The 25,124-nt window shown below is 36.3% G+C and overlaps 1 pseudogene; it reads right to left on the bottom strand.

Annotated features, from left to right (window-relative positions):
- LOC105718283 (ATP-binding cassette sub-family A member 9-like) overlaps positions 1-23,789 on the bottom strand; it is a 34,510-nt pseudogene extending 10,721 nt beyond the window's left edge.
- Between the last annotated feature and the right edge of the window lie 1,335 nt (positions 23,790-25,124).

The raw sequence follows: 25,124 nt of genomic DNA, 5'->3' as shown, positions 1-25,124 counted from the left end.
GATGGACACTTAGGTTTCTTCCAAATCTTGGCTATTGTGAACATTGCCATAACCAACATGAGAGTGCAGATATCTCTTTGATAAACTTATTTTCTTTTTGGGGACAGCAAAGGTGAGATTGATGGATTGTATGGTAGCACAAACCTTAATGTGATCTATTATCAGTTACCTCACTACATTGCAAGTCACCTGGTATGATGAGTTTCGAAGTTTCTTTACTTCTCTGTTCTCTTACTGTCTTCTTAAACTTGGCACCCCTCTGAGATCTCACAGCATATAAAACTTGCTTGACTAAGATGTATATCTGTAGATAAGGCCCTGGGAGGGGAAGAAAAAGCACCAAAGACTTTATCCCCCATCTCATATCTTTGTCTGTGGATACTGTTGTTGATTTTCCTGATTTGGAAAGCCTCTGAGGGGGGAAAATTCATCTTGACAGCCAGCTTCCTTACCCATGACTGGGTTCATAAATGGCATATTATGTCCATGTTAGACCATATCCCCCCACAGTCAGAGTTTGATGTGGCTCAGCCTCATGGGGTCATTCCTAAGCTGAAAGACCCTTGATGCCTCCTGGGTAGTTTGGCCAGGTGAGGACTTGCTGGAGCAGCTGGATGAGAGTACTTTAGGATACTCTGATAGATGATAAAAATTATTGAGAGAGGTCGACAGCAAGGCCTGAGCTACAGTGAGACTTGTGTTTTAGGATCAAGTAGAATAGGCTTACAGAATTGTAAGAGAGAATGCCAGGAGCTAGGTGGGGAAACTAGAGGTGGCAAATCAAAGAGAGAGAACTTGTCTACATATGAAATCAAGGTCAGCGAGGCTGGTGGGTAGCAAATACTCTGTAGTGAAGGCAGCTTTTTAAGGGTGGGAGTTCAGGTCACTTGCTCATTCTTGGGAACATCCTATGTTTTGTCATCCAGATAATTGGCTTGTCTACTCAAATATAATAGATAATGAAACACAGTGACATCTCAGTGGGCTACGGTTTCCTCAGCTATCTAATAACACAAGTTGAGAATCTCTAATCTGAAAATCTGAAATGCTCCAAAATTCAAAATGTTTTGAGTGCCAACATGACACTATAAGTGGAAAATTCTATACCTGATCTCATGTGAAGGGTCACAGTCAAAACATAGGCACACAACACATAGTTTATTTAAAACATTGAATAAAATTATCTTCAGGCTATGTGTATAAGGTGCACATGAAACATAAATGAATTTCATGTTTACAGTTGGGTCCCATCCCCAAGATATCTCATTATGTAAATGCAAAATCTGAAAAAAATCCAGAATCCGAAACATTTCTGGTCCCAAACACTTCAGATAAGGGATGTTCAATCTATAATAGAAATAGTAATAACTATCTCAAAGACCACTTGGGACATTTAAACATGCTAATACATATAAATCACATGGGAGATATCTGCTTTTGCCCTAGAGATTTTTGAAGGAAGGAGGACTGCTGAAATGTGGCTTGAAAGGATAATGGTATGAGGTGCTTCGGAGAAGACAGGGCAACCCCCTTTATACCCCAAACCTATGTAGCTTTCAGGCAGCATGCAAGAAGCACTCAACAGTTCTCATAGCTCTTTCTGAGAAAGCACAGAGGTTAAAGCTGGGCAGAAGTTGCTGAATTGCCTAGAGGATGGACACATCAAACAAAGAACAATGTAGACTGGAGAAAGTTTGATGGTGTGGACTTTCCTGAAGCAGTCTAAAGAGAATCTGCAGTCCTGAGTGCGTCATCACCTACAGAAGGGTCTGGGGCCAAGCTAAACAATGCCCCAAGACAATTACATGGGTCACCTGGGCTGTGCTGACCACATACATAGAAACTACTAGCAAGAGATATAACTAGAGAATACATGATATCTCCCCAGCACCATTTCCATAGGAAGAGCTCCATCTCTCCATCCTTCCATTCTGCCTCCAGCACAGCAGTGCTTTACTCAGAAGGGGGGAAAGGGAGATTGTTTCAGAGCTGGGACATCCTCCTGTTTCTATTCCAAGGTGTTAGACTGCAAAGGGGAATGGAAGAGCAAATCACACCACCACCACCCACCACCTTCCATGCCCCCTTAGGCCACAATTTGACCCTGCAAAGTTTAAATTGAATAGAAAATTGAAGTTTAGGACTGCACTAGAATGATTCTTCATAACAAAAAGTGACAAAGAAGCTACAGAATACACCCAGGGTGTCATTTAAACCAGACAAAGGATGATGAAACATAACAAGATGAAAGAGGTGACCTGAAGACACAGAAGTGCATACGCACATCTCTACCCTGGATCTTTTGCCTCAGAGCATCTAAGCAGGCCTGAGAAATTATATTTTAAACAAGAACTGCCCTAGTTCACATTCACCCAGTCCCCAGATCTAATAAAGCTGAGCATTCTTTAATGGAAACTTCTTTTGATGCATCCCAAGAAAAATAGTTTTAATAGAAATAATAATTAGACATACAATTTTCTGAGCACCTGCAGTTATCCTATGTTTACATGCCTCATCACTCGTTCCTACAATAACTGGTCCAACTTAGCCAGGTGCTCACATTCCCTCATTTACTTCTTTTTTCTTTATTGCATTTTAGGTTTTGGGTTACATGTGAAAAACATGCAAGGTTGTTGCATAGGTGCATACGTGGCAGTGTGATTTGCTGCCTTCCTCCCCTTCACCTATATCTGGCATTTCTCCCCATGCTATCTCTCCCCAACTCCCCCCTCCTCGCTGTCCCCCCCACTCCCCCCCAACAGACCCCAGTGTATAGTGCTCCCCTCCCTGTACCCTAACCCTAACCCTCATTTACTTCTTAAGAAACTTTTGTGATTAAAGTCTTTAATTATTTTTTTTGTAGATTGGTGAACTATAGCCTATAGAAGTCAAGATGCTTAAGAAGGCCACATAGTCTGACCTTTAAGTCTATTTCAATAATGTCCCACTACCTAGGGCCACAGATGGTGATAGATCTAGACCAAAAGCTATAATTAATTGTATTTGCTGTTGCTCCATTGACACCAAGTCATCTGAATAAGGTTATAATGTTGTGTCATCATTTCTAAATAGCGTGTGTATGTGTATATATATATACTACATATACAGTGATTTTTATATATATACATAATATTGCACACAAATATATATATTATATATGTATATGTACACAAGCTTATTTAAGAATAGGTTCACAAAAAGTAATAAAATATTTTAGCATTTCAAGAATTTTCTTGAAAACTTAGGAGGCTCAGTATAAGTGAGATGTAATTATACTTACTTCAAAAAATGTGCTTCTGTTAGTCTGAATGTGTTCTGAAGAATTAAACATTCCAAGTATCCCATTGCTAATGACATCCAGGAGGACAGGAAAGCAATTCAGCCATTTTGTATTACATGCTATTGAAAATCTGTGATCCCGAAATACAGCAAATACCAATTCTAAGTCTTCATAAAGCAAATACAAAATTTACCGAGTGAACATGTTAGAAAATCATTCAAGTTATGGATAATATAAAAGGCCTGTGCACTGAATGTGATTAATATCATTATCACTCATATTATTTGATTAATTCTTGGTATACTTAAAGAATCCAGTATTTTGGTTTCTACCCACCACAACATCAACCATGTGGCTATTTATGCCCAAACTTCACAAAACAAAATACTTCAAATGATATTTAGCAGCAACACTATGAATCTCCATAGTACAACCTCAGTTTAACCTGGCTATAGACTTCGTTTCAAAATGTGACACATTCATTTGATGAGTAAATAATGTTTGGATACTTGAGAAATAGGAAGCAGGCAGAAAGTTGTAATGAAAGCATAGGTTTTCATAAATTCTGTGCTTACTTGTAAAGTCTCTTTTAAAATAATCTGTGTGTGTGTGTGTGTGTGTGTGTGTGTGCATGTATATAATGTGATTATATTTTCCTCAAAGAAAAATATAAGTAAATTATCCATATTGCCCAAAATGTGGGCAAGCTTTGAGGACACATTTTTGCAATTATAAATAAATAAAGTGTATTTTATTTAATCTAATTACCTAAAGCAATGTTTATTGATGTTAAAACGATTTTATTGAGTATACTGAAAAATAAGGTAAGATAAAATGAGAACTATCTTGAAGGTAATTTCTTACTTTATTATTGGCATGGAATTTATTCCTAAAAATTAACTGTGACAAATTACAGTTAAAAGTTGAAGGATAAAGTTAATACCAAAAAGCAATAATCTATGCAGAAGAAAATGTAAAAGAAAAAAATAATTTTAGCAACTTTTGTGGGTTTTTAAGTTTGAGGGGATAATGAACATACTAATAGAAATATATTACCAGTAACCAAACATTTGAATCATACTTTGCCCCATTTTCTTGTTTCTAAAATGAAGATGGGTCATATGTATCTATCTTTAGTCTTTTTCTCTCTCTCAAGTGCCAAGTAGGACACCTTGGCTTCGGGTTTATGAAGTCTGTGGATTATGACTCTTAAGATTTCTCTTTCCAATCCCTACTTTATTGCCTTATTTCAGCCCTGCATTTCTTTCTTTTTCTGCACTACTGAAACTTGGCATATCAATAACACCCATACTTAATACACTCTGAACTTTATCCCATCCTGTTTCCAATTTCTGTAAATTACAGTATTTTCTCATTCCCCTGGGCTCCAGAGCTCAATCATTTTCCATCCATTTCTCTCACTTAAGTTTCTTCTCTAATACTTGGAAATTCCTCTCTATCATAGCATCTTTATTGCTTGCCTCCAAACCTTGTTCTCTCTCCCTCTTCTTAAGTTGGGCTTTTATTAACTCCTTCTGACTCTTTTCAATATTGTTCTAAATGTTTGTTTTTATTGTCACCAAATTCTACTATTACCAAACAATTTTGCACCATTACCTAATTAAGCTTCTGAACATTTTGTTCAAATTATGTTAATTACCTGTTAAAAATAAAAAATAAAATCTTTATGGTTACTTATTATTCACAAAATGCAAACTCTTTAGCTCTATGAATATATTTTTAAAATATTTCTACTTTTTCATACACTCTATGTTTCAATTAACTCAGATTAATGTTCTTTAGATTCCTCATGTATCCCCATACTCAGTACTACTCCCTTGGCCTGAATTTCCGTCCTCCTCTCTCTTCTTAGCTAAAGTTCCATTTTTCCACACTAAATTCAAAATCTCCCTGAGCTTTTACTCTGATGCCTCTATTTTGACATAATCGCCTTTCTACTAAATGCCATAGTTTACAGGATTATCCGCTACTTACTGTATGTCTAATCACCCTCAAGGGCAGACTGTCATGTCTGATTTATTTTGATGTATGTTACAATCACTTAATAATAGAGTGTTGCATAGAGGTGCTCACTAATATTTTTGGATGAACGAATGTTCTCAGTGAATGAGTGTTCCTGATGATGAGGCTGAAGCTCTAGGGTACATGTGAACCTTACAGTGGGCTCCAGATATGATCGTGAAGCCAAGGCAGACTGTCATGAAGCCTCAAGACTGTAACATGGAAATTGTGCCTAAGTTTCCAGTCTTCCAACTACATTAACTCTAAACTGAGTTTCTAACTTGACATTCTGCCCTGTGGATTTCAGACTTGTCAGCCCCCGCAATTACATCATGAAATTTCTTAAAATAAGTATATTTATATAAGTATATCCTATTCCATTTCCCTAGCGAATTCTGACAGCTACAGATTTAGATACCTTGGGGAAAGAGGAAATGAGGCCTTTAGGATTGGACCTAAGTACTAATATCCACGTGCTTTCGAAGAACTACTTCAACCCAAAGGTAAGAAGAAAATCTGTGTGAAATTTTTTAAAAAGGGCAATCCCAACCTTTATCTGTTTTAATTAAATATCCACATGATTAAAAACAGTTTCTTTAATTTAAAAGTGATTTCTTTGTTTAAAGGACAATATGGATTTGCTGGAATTTATTTTATCTGAGTTTCTTTTATGTTTTGCTCCCTTAAATTTATTTTTAGTTCACAGACAAAACAGATCTGAAACACTCAGATACTCACACAGTCAACAGGCTTTTTCTTTCATTCTTTAACTTTAGGAAGCAAACTTTTGCTATTGCATAGACCTGCTGCCTCTAGAGAGCCATGCCGCTGATTGTTTTCCTTGTTTCATGGAGGGAAGACAAAACTTGGTCCAGCTCAACAAGGCTTCCTATATCTTTTGCCCCATCAGTTTGTAATTGTCCCCAAATTCCAATATCTAAAACATAATATCAATGTTTTATAAACTGTCATTTCAGTTGTGTATTATTTAGCTTTTCCTATGACATATTTTCTTCCAAAGGTGTCAAAGTTACCCTCTTGGGCCAAGATGCAAGTAATCTAATATATGGCATTATTAGAGCAACTATGGAAGAAATTAAAAAGAAGCAGAAAGTACTAATATAATAAAAGAAAATCTTATGTTTTCTGATTTTAAATGTCCTCTGTCTGCAGCTTTACAGGACTTTATTTACTCTAAGGAAATCAATGGAAAAAAAACTCATTAAGAAATCCATTTGTTGTAAAAGATGAACTACTTAGTATTTCTGACACAGGTGGAAGAGTTAGTACACAAAGAAACCCCTCCTCTCCCCTTCAAGAACATAAAAATGGGAGAAACAATATTTTTAAAATAAAGTCATGGTTAAAAGCAAGATAAAAGTTACCTCTTTTGAGGAGAAGCCTAGAGAAAATGACTAACTCTAACTTCTAGAAAACTATAAAATGTGTACATACATTAAAAGTTAAGTATAACACTGAAAAATGGAACAAGTATATAACTTCAAAAATGAATAAAAGAGAAAAAGGAGGATTAAGAAAAAATACTTGATCAATCCAAAAAGACCCCCAGAAAATTGCAAAAATGAAAATAAAGAGCACAGTAAAGAGTAAACACCATAAGATGATAGTGACCCAGAGAAATGACATATCTTAGCAGCAATAAGAGATGAAAGACAGACTGCTTCCCAAGGAATAAAGATGAGACAGAGAGCAAACTTCCCAAAAGCAACAACTAAATCCTAAAGACATTGAAATAAAATCATCTAAATGCTACCAGAAAAGGAATTGTCAATGTCAACTCTAATTTTCTTTTCTCTATAGCATGTATATTCAGGTAATATCATAGCATCTATTTATTGTTTGTTGCATAAAGAACTAGTGCTGTACATTACTATATTACACAAAGATACATTTCTTCTCTAAGTTTTCCCAAGACAAGCCTGAATCATTGCACCAACAAAAGTATATAATCTTATCATTCAGGCATATTTTCAAGGTAAAATATTGCACACAAAGATAAAATTCCCCTCCCTCCTTCCCTCCCGCCTTCCCTTCCTTCTTTCCTCCCTCCCTTCTTTCCTTCCTTCCCTCCCTCCCTCCCTTCCTTCTTTCCTTCCTTCCTTCTCTTTCGTTCTTTCTCTCTCTCTCTTATTTTTTGTTACCTGATTCATTAATTGTTGATTTTTCTTCTAATTTCAGGAACACCTCATTCAAAGTTGTTATGGAAACACCGTAATCATCAAGGCCTTGGTTAGAACATCTGTCAAGATCCCTGTAAAGTTCTAAAAGTGAACGCAAAAGCAGATTAAAAGAATATAATTTATAATGAGAATCATGTTTCTTGAAAGTATAAAATATTGGTGATAGGCCAAATGCGCTAATCAGAAACAAAGTTGTTATACAGATGATCTCATTTCCAAAATGATCCATATGGTATGTTACTTTCCATGTCTTTTTGAGATCAAAGTCTAATCTAAACATTTATTTTTTCATTCTTAGAAAACGTCTGTGTTTTTCAAAAAATATATATTTTACTTAATTTTATACTTAAGTAAAATATGTTTTACTTAATTCTATATTTAAATTTTTAACATTTTAAAAAATTTATTTTTGTTATATTACAGGGAGTGTTTAATTCTAAATTCCAACTAATTAAAAAATATTTTCCAGAGAATAGAGATTTGTACTTTCATGTTGTGATTATTAGGGAATTATAATAACAAATGTAAAAGAACTAATGTTTATAGAAATAATTAAAAATAGAATCTTTGCTAGTTTAAAAACATGTAAAATTTCTTTCTTTTTTTTTGAGACAGAGTCTTGCTCTATTGACCAGGCTGGAATGCAGTGGCTCAATTTTGGTTCACAGCAAGCTGCACCTCCCAGATTCAAGTGATTCTCCTGCTTCAGCCTCCCAAGTGGCTGGGGTTACAGGTGCACAACACCTTGCCTGGCTAATTTGTGTGTTATGTGTGTGTGTGTGTTTAGTAGAGACAATTTCACCAAGTTAGCCAAGCTGGTCTTGAACTCCTGATCTCAAGTGATCCACCCACCTCAGACTCCCAAAGTGCTGGGATTACTCTCTCTCTCTCTCTGTCTCTGTCTCTCTTTTTCAGCTTCTGACCATGGTGTGAAAATTACATAGGAGCCTTGAAAGTGATTAGGTTATTATAAGGGATTAGCATGTCCTTTTGAGAGATTATAAGTAAAAAATAGGTTGAGAATGATCCTTGGGCAGTTAAGGAAAACTGAAAGGTGGATAAAAGATAAACTAATTCAATATTGGGATAAATTAGACTTCAATCTTAATTATATGTTGGATAAAGAAAAATAGAGATGTAGTTAAAATTTCCAATGAGTCCTTAAATCCACATAAGTGTTAGTTGTTTTTCAGTCTTTCTCTAAATTTCTCATCCACTTTGGAATGCGTTTAATAAGCAATCAGCTAAAACTTTGCTGTATGGTCTTCACAAAGATTTTTGTTTTTATAAGTGATACCTATCTCTAAGACATTGTGTATACATTGTGAACCATTCTTTAACTGATTCTAAGACAGACATATTTCATCACCTTTTAATATATCTGAAATAAGAATGGACCCTAAATAATAGTAGATCATATTTTAAATGGCAGCATTATTTCTTTGTTTTTTTCTTAGTGGTACATCCTGTAGTTGAGGGTTTCTTACACCTGATGAAATACCCTGGGTTCTACATGTCAGATATTATTCCAGGTACTTTATTTATATTTAATATTTTAATAAATTTGAAGGTATTAAATGACTTAATCCTCAAAACAATGCTAGAGTACTATTTCGAATTTCTTTTCACAAGTCAGGAAACTGAGATACAGAAAAGTACTATAACCTGTTAAGGATTGTAGCACTGATAATGGCATAGTGGTCATTTGAATCTAGACTGTCTGACTCTACCACTGAGTTTCGATCTCTGCACTTTATTGTCTGGTTCTGTGTTTCTTTATGGACCGAGATTATGGCATGCTTATTGATTCAAGCATGGAGCAATGGCCCCAGTATAATTTCTTGAACTTGATATGGCAAACACATTTTTACAGAGTAAGCTTAAAAAGCAATCTACTGGCAAGGTGTGGTGGCTTATGCCTGTAATCCCAGCACTTTGGGAGGCCAAGGCACTTTGAGCGGATCACAAGGTCAGGAGTTCAAGACCAGCCTGGCCAACATAGCGAAACACTGTCTCTACTGAAAATACAAGAATTAGCTGAGCATGGTGGCACATGCCTATAATTCCAGCTATTTGGGAGGCTGAGGCAGGAGAATTGCTTGAACTGGGACCTGGGAGGTGGAGATTGCAGTGAGCTGAGATTGCACCACTGCATTCCAGCCCAGGCTACAAAGTGAGACTCTGTCTCAAAAAATATACATAACAAAATTTTTTAAAAAAGCGATCTACCTCAAAACGGTTAAGAAATGAAACAGTGCATTGGGAGATGCCACAGAAAAGTTATAACAGCGGTGGTCCTCCAAGCTTCTGTGTTTGCAGCAAAGTTACGAATCAAAGTGTTTGGCAGAATGCAGGCCAATCCAAATTATGTTCAATAACTTAGATTATATCATTATGTGATGGTTTCTCTAAAACAATCTATTTATTGTGTACAATAATAGTCTGTACACAATAGTCTTCTTCAATAGTCTGCCACTGTATTTACATGCCTGTTCCTGCTCTGACCACACTCTCTCATTCACTCCTAAAACAAATTTTCCAAATAATTCTAATTGTATCTTGCTGCTAGCCTGCACCTCTTAATTGCACATGTTGGACTTGAAGCATATTTAACATCTACATGCCTTGGTATACTCACAAATAACATGGGGATAATACTAGGGGATAATATTATAAGTGACCTTGGAACTGGGAATATTAATGAGTAAATGCATTGTGCCATGCATCTAGCAAGCAGTAAAACTAGCCATCATTCTTATCACCACTGTTATTGCTAATAACACCATTCCCAAATCATTCTGTTGTCTCTACATTTTGTTACCTGGAAATTTTTTTGTCCTTTCCAAAGGCAAAATATATACAAGTTTTTTTTCACTTTGTGCTGTCAATTTGGCATTAGAGGTATGCTGCTTAACCAGTGATGTTATACTCTCTGGATCACACCATTCATTCAGATGCAAACTAACATTTTAAAAGAATAAAAGTTATTTTTTTCCAACTCTGTCTCTAAAACAATTTCCTAATTATGTAGTATGTGCTTGCCACTTTATTAATATTTATGAGACAAAACAATGTATAGTTTACTAGACAAAGTAAGATGTAAAACTACTAATAAAGTTCAAACCGTTTAATCTATACAACATGGCAGAGGGATTAGTATAATGGATGATTAGAGTCAGATGAGGTAACTCAAGGACTCTTATTTGGAGAAAAGAGATATTAAGCCAGACCTTGCCTGGGGTGAGATAATGGGAAATGCTTAATTTGTGAGCATCTACTCAAAAACCCAACCTCCCAGCCTTGAATTTTCCCTTTGTAGTAATGTATGAGTTCTGCAAAAATTAAGTCTTGAGCATGAGAAAACAAAAAAATGGAGGTAATGTGATATAGTCATTAAGAATGTGGTCCCCATGTCATGCTAATGCAGGTTCTACTAAAGCTAATTTTATCATTTTGGGGTCCAAAATTTATTCAAGTGAAATCTGGTCTGTCTTTGTTAAGAATACATAGTTACTCAAGAAAATATTCAATTTTTGAAACTCTACTATTAATCACATACACTGAAAGGTGCTGAAGTGACAGAGTGGTGAGAAGATCACAATTGACTGACGACACAAACCTAAGAAAGCCAAAGCACAGAATCAGAAGCTGATACCTTAGAGAACTAAAGTAGAAATAGAAGTTCTTACTCTTTTTTGTGGTACAGATGCTTTTGAGAATTTAAAGAAAGCTAAATAAAAATGTATACGTGGCTGTCAAAAAAAAAATCAATTTTAGAAGAAGAAAAGGCTAGTCTGTACTTACAAGGCCTAGTACTTACAAGTGCTATCAAGAAAACTAAAAAGGAAGAATACAGTAGCTTCTCTAAACCACCATGTCACGTGTATAACTATGTAACAAACCTGCATGTTCTGCACATGTACCTCAGAACTTAAAGTATAATAAAAAAGAAGCTTAAAACAAAAATAATATCAAGAAGCCTATGATAGAAAATGTGAGGGAGAAGGGAGTTAACTCAGTTAAGTACTTTGCACCTTGTCAAGTATTTATTCACTCAATATTTCTTAGCCTGAACTGCAAAGTAGATATTATTACTGCTATTACATAATTGAAGTTACTGAGGATCAAAGAAGATAATTAAGTTGCCTAAGGTAACAGTTCAAAATAGTGCTTTCAGGGTTCCAGAAAAGAGGATACTCATTAAGGAGAAAAGATTCAGAAAATACTTTCAGAAATGGTTAAGACTTGGACATGGTTAAATGGATTGAAAAAGAACATGTTAGACAGACATCCTCCCTCAAGCAGAAACAAGACAACTGAACTATGGAACATACCTAGAGAATAGTGAGTGACTGATTTTAGTTAGAGGGTATTGATTCTATTAGATGGTAACTAGCAGTAATGATGGATTGATAGATTTGATCAGATTAGGCACTTTGAGTAAATAATTGGGGAATCCATTTGGCCACAAGGGTAAAGTGATTTGAATTATTTTAAAAAAAATATTAACATTGTAGTGCAAAATATAGAAAGCCATTCATATCACACCTGTAATTTTGATCCAAAGACTACCATTTACAAGCCGTGTGAGATTGACAGATTATTAAAACCATCTGAAGTGGCATTTTCACTTGCCAAAAGGGGATAAAAACAGTATCTTCTTAGAGTTATTTAGAGGATTAACTACAATAATATGAATATTCTATATGTAAATATCTTAGCAAGTACCTAAAACAGCCAATACTTAAGAAGTAGTTGACATTACTTAATAATGATAATAATTATTATCAATAACAGAAGAAAAACACAAAAGGATGGTGAAAAAAATAAAGTCAGGGAGAATACAGGGTATTGAGATTGTCAAGGTGAACAGAAATAAGCATCTAAAATATGAGAAGAAAAAGGGCCGGAATATCAACAAATTACTCTTAGCGAGCAAAACATTGTGAAAATATTTTTCAAAAATTTTATTTAAACCTAGATTAATCGTCCTTACATGTTCAATGTCTATAATCTCATATATCCTGCATTCTAGCTAAAAAACAAAGCACTTATGCCTTAGTTCTACCATAGCTCTCTTAAAATGAATTTGGTGGTTATAGAACCAACTTTGACATATTGATGCTGATACCACCTGCTCCTAGCATTTTCAGCATGTGTCAACATGTTTCCAACACTCAGGGCTGTACCTTAAAGGGCAGCCTGTGCTCCATTTCTTCTTCAGGAACAGAGAAGAGCCTGCACATGTCAGCCTCCCACTGGATATGAACACCTTCCTGTCTATTTAGAAATAATCAACAGATAAATTACAGGAAGGACTTATTTCTTTACTATTCACAAAATGCAAACTATTAACAATGTATTGCAGCAGCATGACACACTAAAATAGATACATTCTAATTCTGGCCATATGTAAACCACTTAATTCTTGTCATCCAACAGCTCAAATGATAAATTATGTCAACTTATTATCTAGCATTTGAGAAAAACTATACATCTGAAGAATATGTTTCAGGTAAACCTACATCAAGACTGCCTAAAACAAATTATATCTTTGAGAGTGTGATGTGTAGTTTACAACCAGAAAGCTGCTCTGCAATGGCCTCAGAATACTTCCATGGGACCAATTACTCTGGGATGCAGACCCTCAAATGAATAAGAGCAAAATTCTCCTGTCTTGGGCATGGCAGTTCCAGGGAGATACAGCTGCGGAGCATACCTGTTAATATTCCACACTGTCTCTAATTTCTCACTAAGATACGTAAGAGAAACAAAAAATTACCTGCCAGAATATCAGCCTCACCCATAAACTGGATGCTGAAGAGAATTACTCTGTCTGTTTTCCCCTCTTTCAGGAGATTCCGTACTCGGTGCCTTGAAAGAAGATCCAGTCCAGCAGCTGGTTCAGCCAATAGCAAAACCTGGACAGGAGAAAAGTCATAAGGTAATTTCTCCCTTTCACGTAAGATCCTTTTTAAATTTTATTTATTTATTTATTTATTGAGGTGGAGTCTCGCTTTGTGGCCCAGGCTACAGGGCAGTGGTGTGATCTCGGCTCACTGCAACCACTGCCTCCCGGGTTCAAGCAATTCTCTGCTTTAGCCTCCAGAGTAGCTGGGATTACAGGTGCCTGCCACCCTGCCCTGCTACGTTTTTGGTATTTTTAGTAGAGATGGGGTTTCACCAAATTGGCCAGGCTGGTCTTGATCTCCTGACCTCATGATCCACCCACCTTGGCCTCCCAAAGTGCTGGGATTACAAGCATAAGTCACCGCACCAGGCCAAGATCCTTTTAAAAAGCACTATACTTTTAAAAGTATTTGGGGGAAATTTGTTAGTACTTAATATTTCATTCTAAAAGTTCTCTTACATTTATCATTTACAAATTGTTTGACCTAATAAAATAATTTTATAGTCTTCAATCTGATTTCACCAGTAATTTTAGTTTGACTTACCTGAGGATCTCCTAAAATGGCAATCCCAAAAGTTAGTTTCCTATTTTGTCCACCAGTTAAGTTTTGAACAAGGACGTCTTGAATATTTTCCATTTCTAAGTCCCGTACAACTTGTTGTACCTAACCAAATAAAGGATATTTAGTCCAAAACCCAGAAAGTTTATTTTTAAAACACTATCATTTTTCTGTTCTTTACAAAGGGTCTTTTTGCCTAACATTTAGATGAGGAATTGTGTAGAAATAACTTAACACATTTTCTAGGTAAACAATCTCATTTTCATGACTGTGTGACATCTAATATGTTCACATACCTCTTTCTCTACTTCATGAGGCAAAATCCCTTTTATTTTAGCAAACACCCTGAGGTTTCATCACAGTGAGAAATCCAAATTACCCATTGGATTGTGGACAAAATCCAGTGAGCTTGCTGATATTTTCTATGTCAGCCATTCCTGAAAGTGTGTGATTATAGATAGTGACTGAACCTGAAAGCAGAAGGCAGAGAGTTAACATTAGGAAAATGTGTCATGCTTCATTGAAGATCCTTTAAAATGGAAAACACTGTACCAATTATTAGACTCATTTCAACATTGTTTACCTGTAAGGAATACACGGTTAACTGATTAAAAATGTAACGTTCACAATAACATCTGATCCAGCTGGAATACCGCTTAGTAAATGAATAATCATAAAATTACTTATGACATATTTAAAACAAGAATAACATTTTTTAAAATAGGTATAATACAATTCAATGAAAGGATGAGAAAAACTTCTAACTTTTTCTCTTAAACCCTGGGTGTAATGGGTAATGAAACTACTGAGGTTAATTAATGAAAACAATTAATTAAATGCATAGTTAATACGTTTGTCCAGATACTTGTCCTTGGATAACTGTCTTCTTATCTGATGTTGGAACTGATAGCCCACTAAGTATGTTTAACAGGGTGGTTTTCCCAGCTCCACTGTGACTAAGAAGGGCAGTGATCTGGCCTTCATATATGTCAAACACCAGACCTGCCATAATTAAAAAAAAAAATTACACTCAGAGCCTACATATTAACTTTACATTCTCTGAAACTGTTGTAATGTTTTGCAGCATGAATAGATTGAGCTACCAATATTTGAAATAAAATTCATCTTATAATTATTTCTTTTAAAACTGAATTTCAACATTTTATGGTGATAAAATGGTCAATATGTTATTGTGCAATTAATTTTTTTTATAAAAGCAGTTTTATCAAGAAAGGCTACCTATAATAAAGGGAGCTTTAGTACTGAAGAATAAGATGAGTTGAAAACAAAGAATTTCGTGATACTATCATATATCTTTCAAACTCACATGATTTTTAATGATACATCCTACTTTTAAAAATAGTTACATGGTTTTTATCAACTTTGAAGAAATATAATGTGTTCAAATAAAGGAGAGACATATCTGGAACTCAGCTTAATCCCTACCAAGAAGTTACAACAGTGAGGCAGTCACTAAATCAAGCAGCCCTATTAAATAAAATGTTATTTTATTACCTCTCAAATCTTCTACTTTCTCATGCTTCCGTGCATATTCTTTTGTAAGATTTTTGATTCTGAAAAAAAAAAAAGAGGGGAATGTTTTCATAAAATTGTGAAAATGTACAGAGGATTGATAAGTCAAGTCTTTGAGGCTGAAGCAAAGCCTCAAAGAAAATCTGGGATTCTTTTATTTCAAAGCCTCAAAGAAAATCTGGGGATTCTTTTCTTTCACATGGGCACTGGCAGAAGCAACCAGGGCACCTAATTAGAAGCAGCATCCCTGATCTTTGCAAAATGAACAGGCCAAAATATGGAGGGCACAGCCAGCACATGGAAATACGTTATTATAAGAATTGTGATAAATGACAGGATATGAGGAAAGCTGGAGATAAAATAAATGGTGAGGAGATAACATGGTGGAAAAAAGAAGAGAAAAACACACCATAATAGAAATATTAGGGCTTTAAAATCTAATCATTGAATGATTCACAACTGATGAAATCCCAGTTGTGCTACACACTAGCTCTGTTACAAATGCTGTGTACTCAAGACTCAGAGTTCAGTTCTTCAACAGTGATATGAGGATGGCATTAATTATCATACAGAGTTGGATTGTAGAGTAAATAATATAACCAGAACACAAAATACTTGGAACATAGTAAACTTCCAAAGAAGATGAGAGAGAAGGAAAAAGGATTTGAAACAAAGAAAGATTTTTAAAAGAGGGCATAGAAACATATTTTATCAAGAAAAATAACTTATGGGTACTAGGCTTAATACCTAGGTGATGAAATAGTCTGTAGAAAAAATCCCCATGACACAGGTTTACCTACGTAATGAACCTGCACATGTACCCCGAACTTAAAATAGAAGTTTAAAAGAAAAGAAATAAAATTTTAAGTGAGTTGAAGGATGACTTACTATAAGCCAGATCCAGTGCATTTTATCTACTTTTTTTTACTTATATTATCACAGCAAACCAGCAGGTAGGTTGTATTAGCCTGCTTGGGCTGCTATAACAAAATACCATAGACTGGGTGGCTTAAAGAATAGACATTTATCTCAGAGTTCTGAAGGATGGGAATTCCAAGATTAAGATGTCAATAGGTGTGGCTTCTGATGAGGGCTCTCTTCCTGGCTTGCAAAAAGCCGCTTTCTTGCTGTGTCATCACATGGCAGAGAGAGGGAAAGAGTGCAAGCCCTCTTATTCCTCTTCTTATAAATACTCTAATTCCATCAGGAAGGCTCCACCCTCATGATCTCATCTAACCCTAATTACTTCCTAAGGCTTTATCTTCAAATACCATTATTTTAAGGGTTAGGGTTTCAATGTATAAATTTTGAGGGGATATAATTCAATTTATTGAATAGGTACAATCCACTTAAATATGGAAGTAACTGAAGAGGCTGGACATTCAGATGCAATGACATTCAAGTTGAGCATATATGGATTCAAATACTATTTCTAGATTAGGTAGAATCTACTCTGTGATTGGTATAATACCCTTTAATGGGCCTTTCACTTTTCTACCTTCTATACTGAGAGGCGATTATGAGCTCTGCTGGCTTGACCTCTGGGATAGAACAGCCCAGGCTTCAGAACTCTGTGCACTGGTCTGTTGGATGCAGTGCCAGACACAGTAATGACGCCGCAGGACTGGCAGTCTTGAGTAGCCATGCCATAAATAAAATCTACGCTTTCCTAACAGTTGCTCCACCCGTTGCTGGGGATAATTTTTCTAGAGCATAAGACTAATCTTGTTACCCACAATTCACAAATCATCAATACCCTCCTTCTTGCCCACTGGGTAAATAAAAACACCTTATTTCATCATTCAAGGTTTTTTATGATCTCTCTGATAGAACTTAATTTGGATATAGGCACTGGAAACAACATAAAACTTAGAGTTTCAGCTTAGAAGGATGTCATGATTCTTGAGAACATTGCTGTGTTTACATGCTCATAGGGAATGAGAGAATAATGCTCTTTGTTTTATGTTCATATTGGACCTATATTCAGAGACTGTACCATAAGTGTTCTAAGTTAAAATATTACTGAAAGAGGTATATCAGAAAGGTATTATTGAAGAGTGAGATGAATACAACATTGAATGATGAACAAGACTTGAGTAAAGATCTGGAGTATTGGAGATTTCTAGCTGTTTGGAAATCAAAGCAACCAGCATTGAATAAATCATGTCCATCACCTAAGAGGGAAGATGGGTGTGGCACTAACAGTTCCGATTGCTCATGTTTCCTTCCCATCTCTCTCCTGTGCCTGCATCACTTGCCTCTTTCTCATCTAGTTATAAACCAGGAAGGGAAGATGAGGGGGACAAAGTGAATTACCAAAAAAAGGGGTTGAGAAAAATAGCAAGGGAGACAATGGCAGTGTTTGTCACAAAGAGAGCAACCAAGGGAGAGAAAAACATGAAGAGGAGAATGAGAAAGATAATATGGAAAATGGAAATTTGAAAACTATTTACTTGTGAATGGTTGTTACTATACCATGAAATACCGGTAAATGTAAATGCTGAGAATGTGAGAAATAATGTGCTGTGAAGAATGAGTGTAGCCTTTCATGAGTGCAGCAGGCTGGCCGTAGGTGGGTATAGAGAGCACAGATGGCGATCTTTGCACCTAGTATGTCACCTGACGGATCCCTGATTTCTGCCTGTTCTCCATTTGTGCCTTCAAGTAATTTATTGGTTACCTGATGGCTTCTTTCCCACAGAATTCTGGAGACCCTGGTTCAAAAGAGTCATTAGGTGTAGGATCAGAATCTGTTTCATTCTCAAGGACCACATGATTAGTCCTTCCGTGTTGAAACCAAAAAAGAAAAGATTTCAGGAAAAACAAGGGAGAATATCAACATCCATATTCAGCTATGTGAGCAGGAGGCAACTGAATACTGGGTCAGTCATCACTTCAAGCATTCCATCAGCATGTCACTGCAGCCCCTTTGACATTAAATCTGAACCCACATTATCGTATTAAGGTATTACTGTTTTAATGTGTTTTTGACACACACAGAACACTGAGAAGAAAATCATGGAGATGGCTAATACGATGTCTCTAACATGAGAAACATGTCGCATTGTTTAACTAAAAAGCTCGTCAAAATGCAGGGAGATGTCTCAGGAGGAATTTAAATCTAATTAAGAACAACTTTCTATCTAGCTGTACTTATGTGTCCTTCTTATTTATTTATTTTGAGATGGAGTCTAGCTCTGCCACCCAGGTTGGAGTGCAGTGGCATGATGCCAGCTCACTACAACCTCTGCCTCTCAGGTTCAAGCAATTCTCCTGCCTCAGCCTCCCGAGTAGCTGGGATTACAGGCGCCTGCCACCAGGCCTGGCTAATTTTTGCATTTTTAGTAGAGATAATAAGGTTTCACCATGTTGCCCAGGCTGGTCACAAACTCCTCACCTCAAGTGATCCATCTGCCTCGGCCTCCCAAAGTGCTGAGATTAAAGGCATGAACCACTGCACCCGGCCTTGTGCCCTTTAACCAACCTTTGGGTATACTTCCCTCCACCCTTACCTGCCTCTGGAATCACTATTCAGCTCTCTACATTTATGAGATCAACTTAGAAAGACATAATATTAACAAGATGGTAATTTCCCCCAAATTAATCTGTAAATTTAATGCAATCCTGATTACATATCTCATTTGATTTATTATGGACTTGACAAACTTGTCCTATACCACTGTAGGGGATTATAAATAACAAACTATATTGTATGTTTTCAAATGCCTAGAAGAACAGATTTTAAATGTCTCCAACACAAAGAAATAATACATGTTTGAGGTGACAGATATGCAAATTACTCTGATTTGATCATTGTACATTGTACACATGTATCGGAATATTACACTGTATCCCACAAATATGTACCATTATTATGTCTTCATTACAAATAATAATAAAAGCAAAATAAAATAAAATAAAAGCAAAATAACAACTTTCACTTCAGTTTAGTCAGATACTCAAAGAATGTGTTTCCCAGAGCTGCTGGCTATGCTTAGAAACAGGTGTGGGTCATTGCACTGGCAGTATTTTATCAAGCCAATAAGCATCTGGTGATTCTACAATGTAAGGCTTCCCAGGGAACCTAGAGGAGACACAGAACTTAGGTGCAACTTCTTAAGAATGAAAGAAATGGGGCAAATATGCATTAATGACAGAGCAAAGTGAAGTGCTTCCTGGTGGTAATTCTTATTAATATAAACACAGCTTTTGATCGTCATTAATCTTAGCACAAACAGGATATTAAAAGAACTAGAAAAAACTAAAAATGACAGAGGAAAGCAAATTATGAATGAGCTACAGAAGTTTTCACTAAACAATAAAGAAAATTGAGTTAAGTACATTTTCTGAGTTTACTTTTAGGTAACTTACATTGTTTTTTGAGAGACAGTCATTTTCTTGTTAAAGCAAACTTTAATCACTCTATAAAACTTCATATTCATTTAGGAAAATAGCTTATATGTATTTTTCAAGCAAAATGACATTCTAGTTAGATCAGTGCAAATTCAGTTAACTAACGATTGTTTCAAATGCAAGAAAGGAAAGCAGGGTAAAAATTAGTGTGATAATAAAGTTGTATATGTGTATTTTGAAAGACTAATAAAAGAGATTACTCAGATAAAAATAAATAATATTTTACCCATCTGACAAAGGGCTGATATCCAGAATTTACAAAGAACTAAAACAGATTTACAAGAAAAAAACAAACAAGCCCATTCAAAAGTGGGCGAAGGATATGAACAGACGCTTTACAAAAGAAAACATACACGAGACCAACAAACATATGAAAAAATGCTCATGATCACTGGTCATTAGAGAAATGCAAATCAAAACCACATTAAGATACCATCTCACGCCAGTTAGAATGGCGATCATTAAAAAATCTGGAGAAAACAGATGCTGGAGAGGATGTGAAGAAATAGGAACACTTTTACACTGTTGGTGGGAGTGTAAATTAGTTCAACCATTGTGGAAGACAGTGTGGTGATTCCTCAAGGACCTAGAAATAGAAATTCCATTTGACCCAGCAATCCCATTACTGGGTATATATCCAAAGGATTATAAATCATTCTACTACAAGGACACATGCACACGAATGTTCATTGCAGCACAGTTTACAATAGCAAAGATCTGGAACCAACCCAAATGCCCATCGATGATAGACTGGACAGGGAAAATGTGGCATATATACACCATGGAATATTATGCAGCCATCAAAAACGATGAGTTAGTGTCCTCTGTAGGGACATGGATGAACCTGGAAACCATCATTCTCAGCAAACTGACACAAGAACAGAAAATCAAACACCGCATGTTTTCACTCATAGGTGGGTGTTGAACAATGAGAACAAATGGACACAGGGAGGGGAGCACTATACACTGGGGTCTGTTGGGGGGAAATAGGGGAGGAACAGCAGGGGGTGGGGCGTTGGGGAGAGATAGCATGGGGAGAAATGCCAGATATAGGTGAAGAGGAGGAAGGCAGCAAATCACACTGCCATGTATGCACCTATGCAACAATCTTGCATGTTCTTCACATGTACCCCAAAACCTAAAATGCAATAAAAAAAAAAGAACAATGGAAGGAAACCACCGAAGGAATGATCTCCAATGATGGAAAATATAGCAAGCTACTGACAAATGATAGTTAAACAGCAGCAAAATCTCTTAACTCCTATCATTTCTGCCTTCTCCTTCCAGAGAATTATCTCTCTAGAAAAGGCAGAAGAAATCATCAACAGGAAAATGATGCCTCCTAGCTTGGGACTGTGTCTTCTCCACTCCTAATCCTTCTTCTATAGGAAAGAATCTTCACCAGCACAGCATCCCTCACTTTTCTCCACTGCCTCACCTGTCCCATCCCATACAGGGGGCGGATGCTCATCTTTTCAGTCTTTCTGGTGACTTTGCAAAAATAAATTGAACATATTAACCCTTAAAAAAAGAAGAAGAAGAAGAAGAAAGATCTAAAGTAAATAATCTAAGCTTACACCTTAGGATATTAGAAAACAAAAAGCAAATAAATTCAAACTTAATTTAAATTCAAATTAAATTCAACTTAAAGCAATTAAATTCAAGCTTAAATTCAAATTAAATTCAAACAAAACAAAAAGCAAATTAAATTCAAAGTAAACAAAATAAAAGAAATAGTAAACATTGTGAAAGAAATCAATGAAATTGAAAACAGGAAATCAATAGAGAAAAATCAATAAACCAAAAGCTGGTTCTCTGAGATCAATAAAATCAATAGACATCTACCAAGGCTAACTAAGAAAAAAGAGAGAGAGCACAAGTTGCTAATGTTAGAAATGAAAGAGGGGATATTACTACAGATCTCAAAGACATTAACAAGACAATCAAGGAATATTATGAACAATGCTATGCTCACAAATTCGATAGCCTAGATGAAATGAATCAGTTCCTTCAAAGGGATAATCTATCAAAACTCACACAAGAATAAACAGACAATCTGAATTAGCCTACATCTGTAAAATAAACTGATTTAATAATCAATAATCTTCAAAACAGAATGCATCACTGGTGGTTCCTCAGTGAATAGGTTCACTGGGAATTCTATCAAACTGTTAAGGAAGAAATTGTACCAACACTCTACAATCTCTTTCAGAAGCTAGAAGCAGAGGAAATGAAATAAAATTTGGAATCTTAGTTCTGTATCTTTCAACTCCCCGTCCTTCATCCTCTGGATATTTACAAAAGCCTACTTTATCAGGTGAAGCCCAATTAGATAGGATATACTGTGTAAGAGATAATGAGCAGAAGGAACTAGAGTAGAGTGATGGTGGTAATAATTATTTTGGAATAGTTGAATATGTGGTGATGAAAAGAAACAAAAGCCAGAACTGTGTCACTTGGTCAATGGAGATTTTCCTATGAAACATGCCAAGAAGTAGGGAGACTTGGAACTCAGTTTTAACTAGCACTCAGTGGTGTGAAAATGCATTCTGGGGAGACGGTATGGGCATAAAAATGTAATTAATGTAGAAAAGACTGTTGAGTCAAGGAATAGGTTTGGTGTTATTATAGAAAAACTTTATTCTTGCAAAGTAGATGGCCCACTTTTACTGAAGGTAGAAAAGAGCACCCAAACTAATCTTCACATCCACAGTGGCTATAACCTGCCTACACATATGTGAATAGGCGGGAGGTAAAGTTAGGGATAATGAATCAACCAAATATCGATAAACAAATCATATAAAATTGTGCTTGAAGGTACTTAAATAGGTACTTTATTCTAATATTATATTATTGAAATCAATATAGGGATAATTATTTGTAGGCGCCAGTGGCGTTCTGCCATTTTCAATGAGAGACAATCACCCATGCCTGTCTGCTTATGGGTTCAGCCTTGGCCTTAAGGGTAATCCACACAAGGGCCCAGGCTTACAGAGAGAGAGAGAGTAGCCTTCAGCCTTGCACACAGATCCCCTAGTCAGCCAGACTTTCACTTTCTAAAACATGGGCCAAGGCTTTAGTAAGTCTTTATAGAATTGTTTGCAGAGAACAAACAAAGAATTCAGGACACGTCTGTCCAAAAGCCATTAACTGACCTACTACAACATAGTGAAGGTAACTTATTTCAGATATGACAATTTCAGTGTGGTAGTGTGGGGTATAATCTAATTATTTATACTCTTACATGTTAGCACAGCTTAAAAGCTATAGCCAGCTATTTGCATTTGTGGGTTCTGCACTTGTGGATTCAACCAACTGCCAGTAGAAAATGCTCAGAAAAAAAGGATGGCTGGGTTTATACTGAACATGTAGAAGTTTTGTTTTTCTTGTCATTATTCCTGAAACAATAAAGTATAACAATTACTTAGAATTTACATTGCATTAGGTATTGTAAATAAGCTAGAGATGATTTAAAGAACATTGGATAGTATGGGTAGGTTAAATGCAAATATGACACCATTTTACATAATGGTGTCATATATAAGGCAGAATAACAAAAATGCTCTGAAAGTTATAGAGCTTTAATGACCATGAACTGTTTTAACTGATAAAGAAAATATAAGACCTAATCTTAGCTAACAGAACCCAACATTCTAGGATGGGAAACTCACACAAAAATTGATTCAAAGGTAGTAGTAGTTCAAGCGTTGATACAATGGAGCACAAGGCCAGTTGACTAATAAGACCTGTGTGTTTCACGTCAGTGGTATCCTCTTTTGGTGCTATATTGAACAGCGGTGGCAATCATAAGGTTTCTATTGTCCTTTCAATGGGTTTACTGATAAGGGTGCTCCTGGATCCTAGGTTCATGGTCCATCCTACCATAATTATGGCAGGAGCAAATATGCTGACCCCTTCTGGTATTCAAGAGACAGCTCAAGTGGGAAGATAATTAATTCAAGTCATCTCCAAGGGGGTATTGCCAGAGATGGAGCCTATCTATGGTCTATTGCAGGGAATATTGTGCTGATACTGAAGTTTGAAAGGCAAGGTGTATTAGATTGTTCTCACATTGCTAATAAAGACATACCTGAGGGCGAGCAGCTCACACTTGTAATCCCAGCACTTTAAGAGGCCAAGGCAGGTGAATCACAAGGCCAGCCTGGCCAACATGGTGAAACCCCGTCTCTACTAAAAATACAAAAAATTAGCTACTTGGGAGGCTGAGGCAGGAGAATCACTTGAACCTGGGAGGCAGAGGTTGCAGTAAGCCGAGATCACGCCACTGCACTCCAGCCCAGCCGACAGTGTAAGACTCTGTCAAAAAAAACAAAAAAAAAACAAAACAAAACATACCTGAGACTGGGTAATCCATAAAGGAAAGAGGTTTAATTGACTCACAGTTCTACATGGCTAGGGAGGCCACACAATCATAGCTGAAGGCAAATGAGGAGCAAAGTTAATGTCTTACACGGCAGCAGGCAAGAGAACTTGTGTAGGGGAACTCCCCTTTATAATACCATCAGATCTCATGAGACTTATTCACATCAACCTGCCTCCATGATTTAGCTACCTCCCCCTGGGTCCCTCCCATGTCACATGGGGATTATGGGAGTTAGAATTCAAGATGAGAAGGGGGTGGGGACAGAGCAAGACCATATCACAAGGCAGAGTTGAAAGGAATGTGATAGGCAGAATAAGGTCCCATTCTAATCCTGGAATTTGTGAATATGTTACAGTACATAACAAAGGGGAATTAAGGTAGTAGATGGAATTAAGGTTGCTAATCAGCTGAGTTTGAAATAGGGAGATCATCCTGGATTATCTGGGCAGACCACTTGTAATCTCAAGGGTCCTAAGAAGTAAAACAGGAAGGCAGATAGAGAGATTAGAGTAAGGTGGTGGAAGAAGGATTCAATCTGCTGCTGCTGGCTTTGAAGATGGAGGAAGAAGACCATGAACCAAAGAATGCAAGAAGCCTCTAGAAGCTATACAGGGTAAGAAAACAGATTCTCCCCTACAGCCTCCAGAAAGAGACACAGCCTGGCCGACCCCTTGATGTTAACCCAGTGAGACCTGCATCACACTTCTGACTTCCAAAGCTGTAAGATGATAACTCTGTTTTGTTCTAAATCATTATTAAGTTTGTGGTTTTTGTTTTTGTTTTTTTACAGCAGCAATAGAACGTTAATATGGGGGCAGGGT

This window comes from Aotus nancymaae, unplaced genomic scaffold (genome assembly GCF_030222135.1).
Source record: "Aotus nancymaae isolate 86718 unplaced genomic scaffold, 86718_ANA_hifiasm-v0.15.2.pri h1tg000089l, whole genome shotgun sequence".
Taxonomy (NCBI): domain Eukaryota; kingdom Metazoa; phylum Chordata; class Mammalia; order Primates; family Aotidae; genus Aotus; species Aotus nancymaae.
This window is presented reverse-complemented; position numbering and strand designations above follow the sequence as displayed.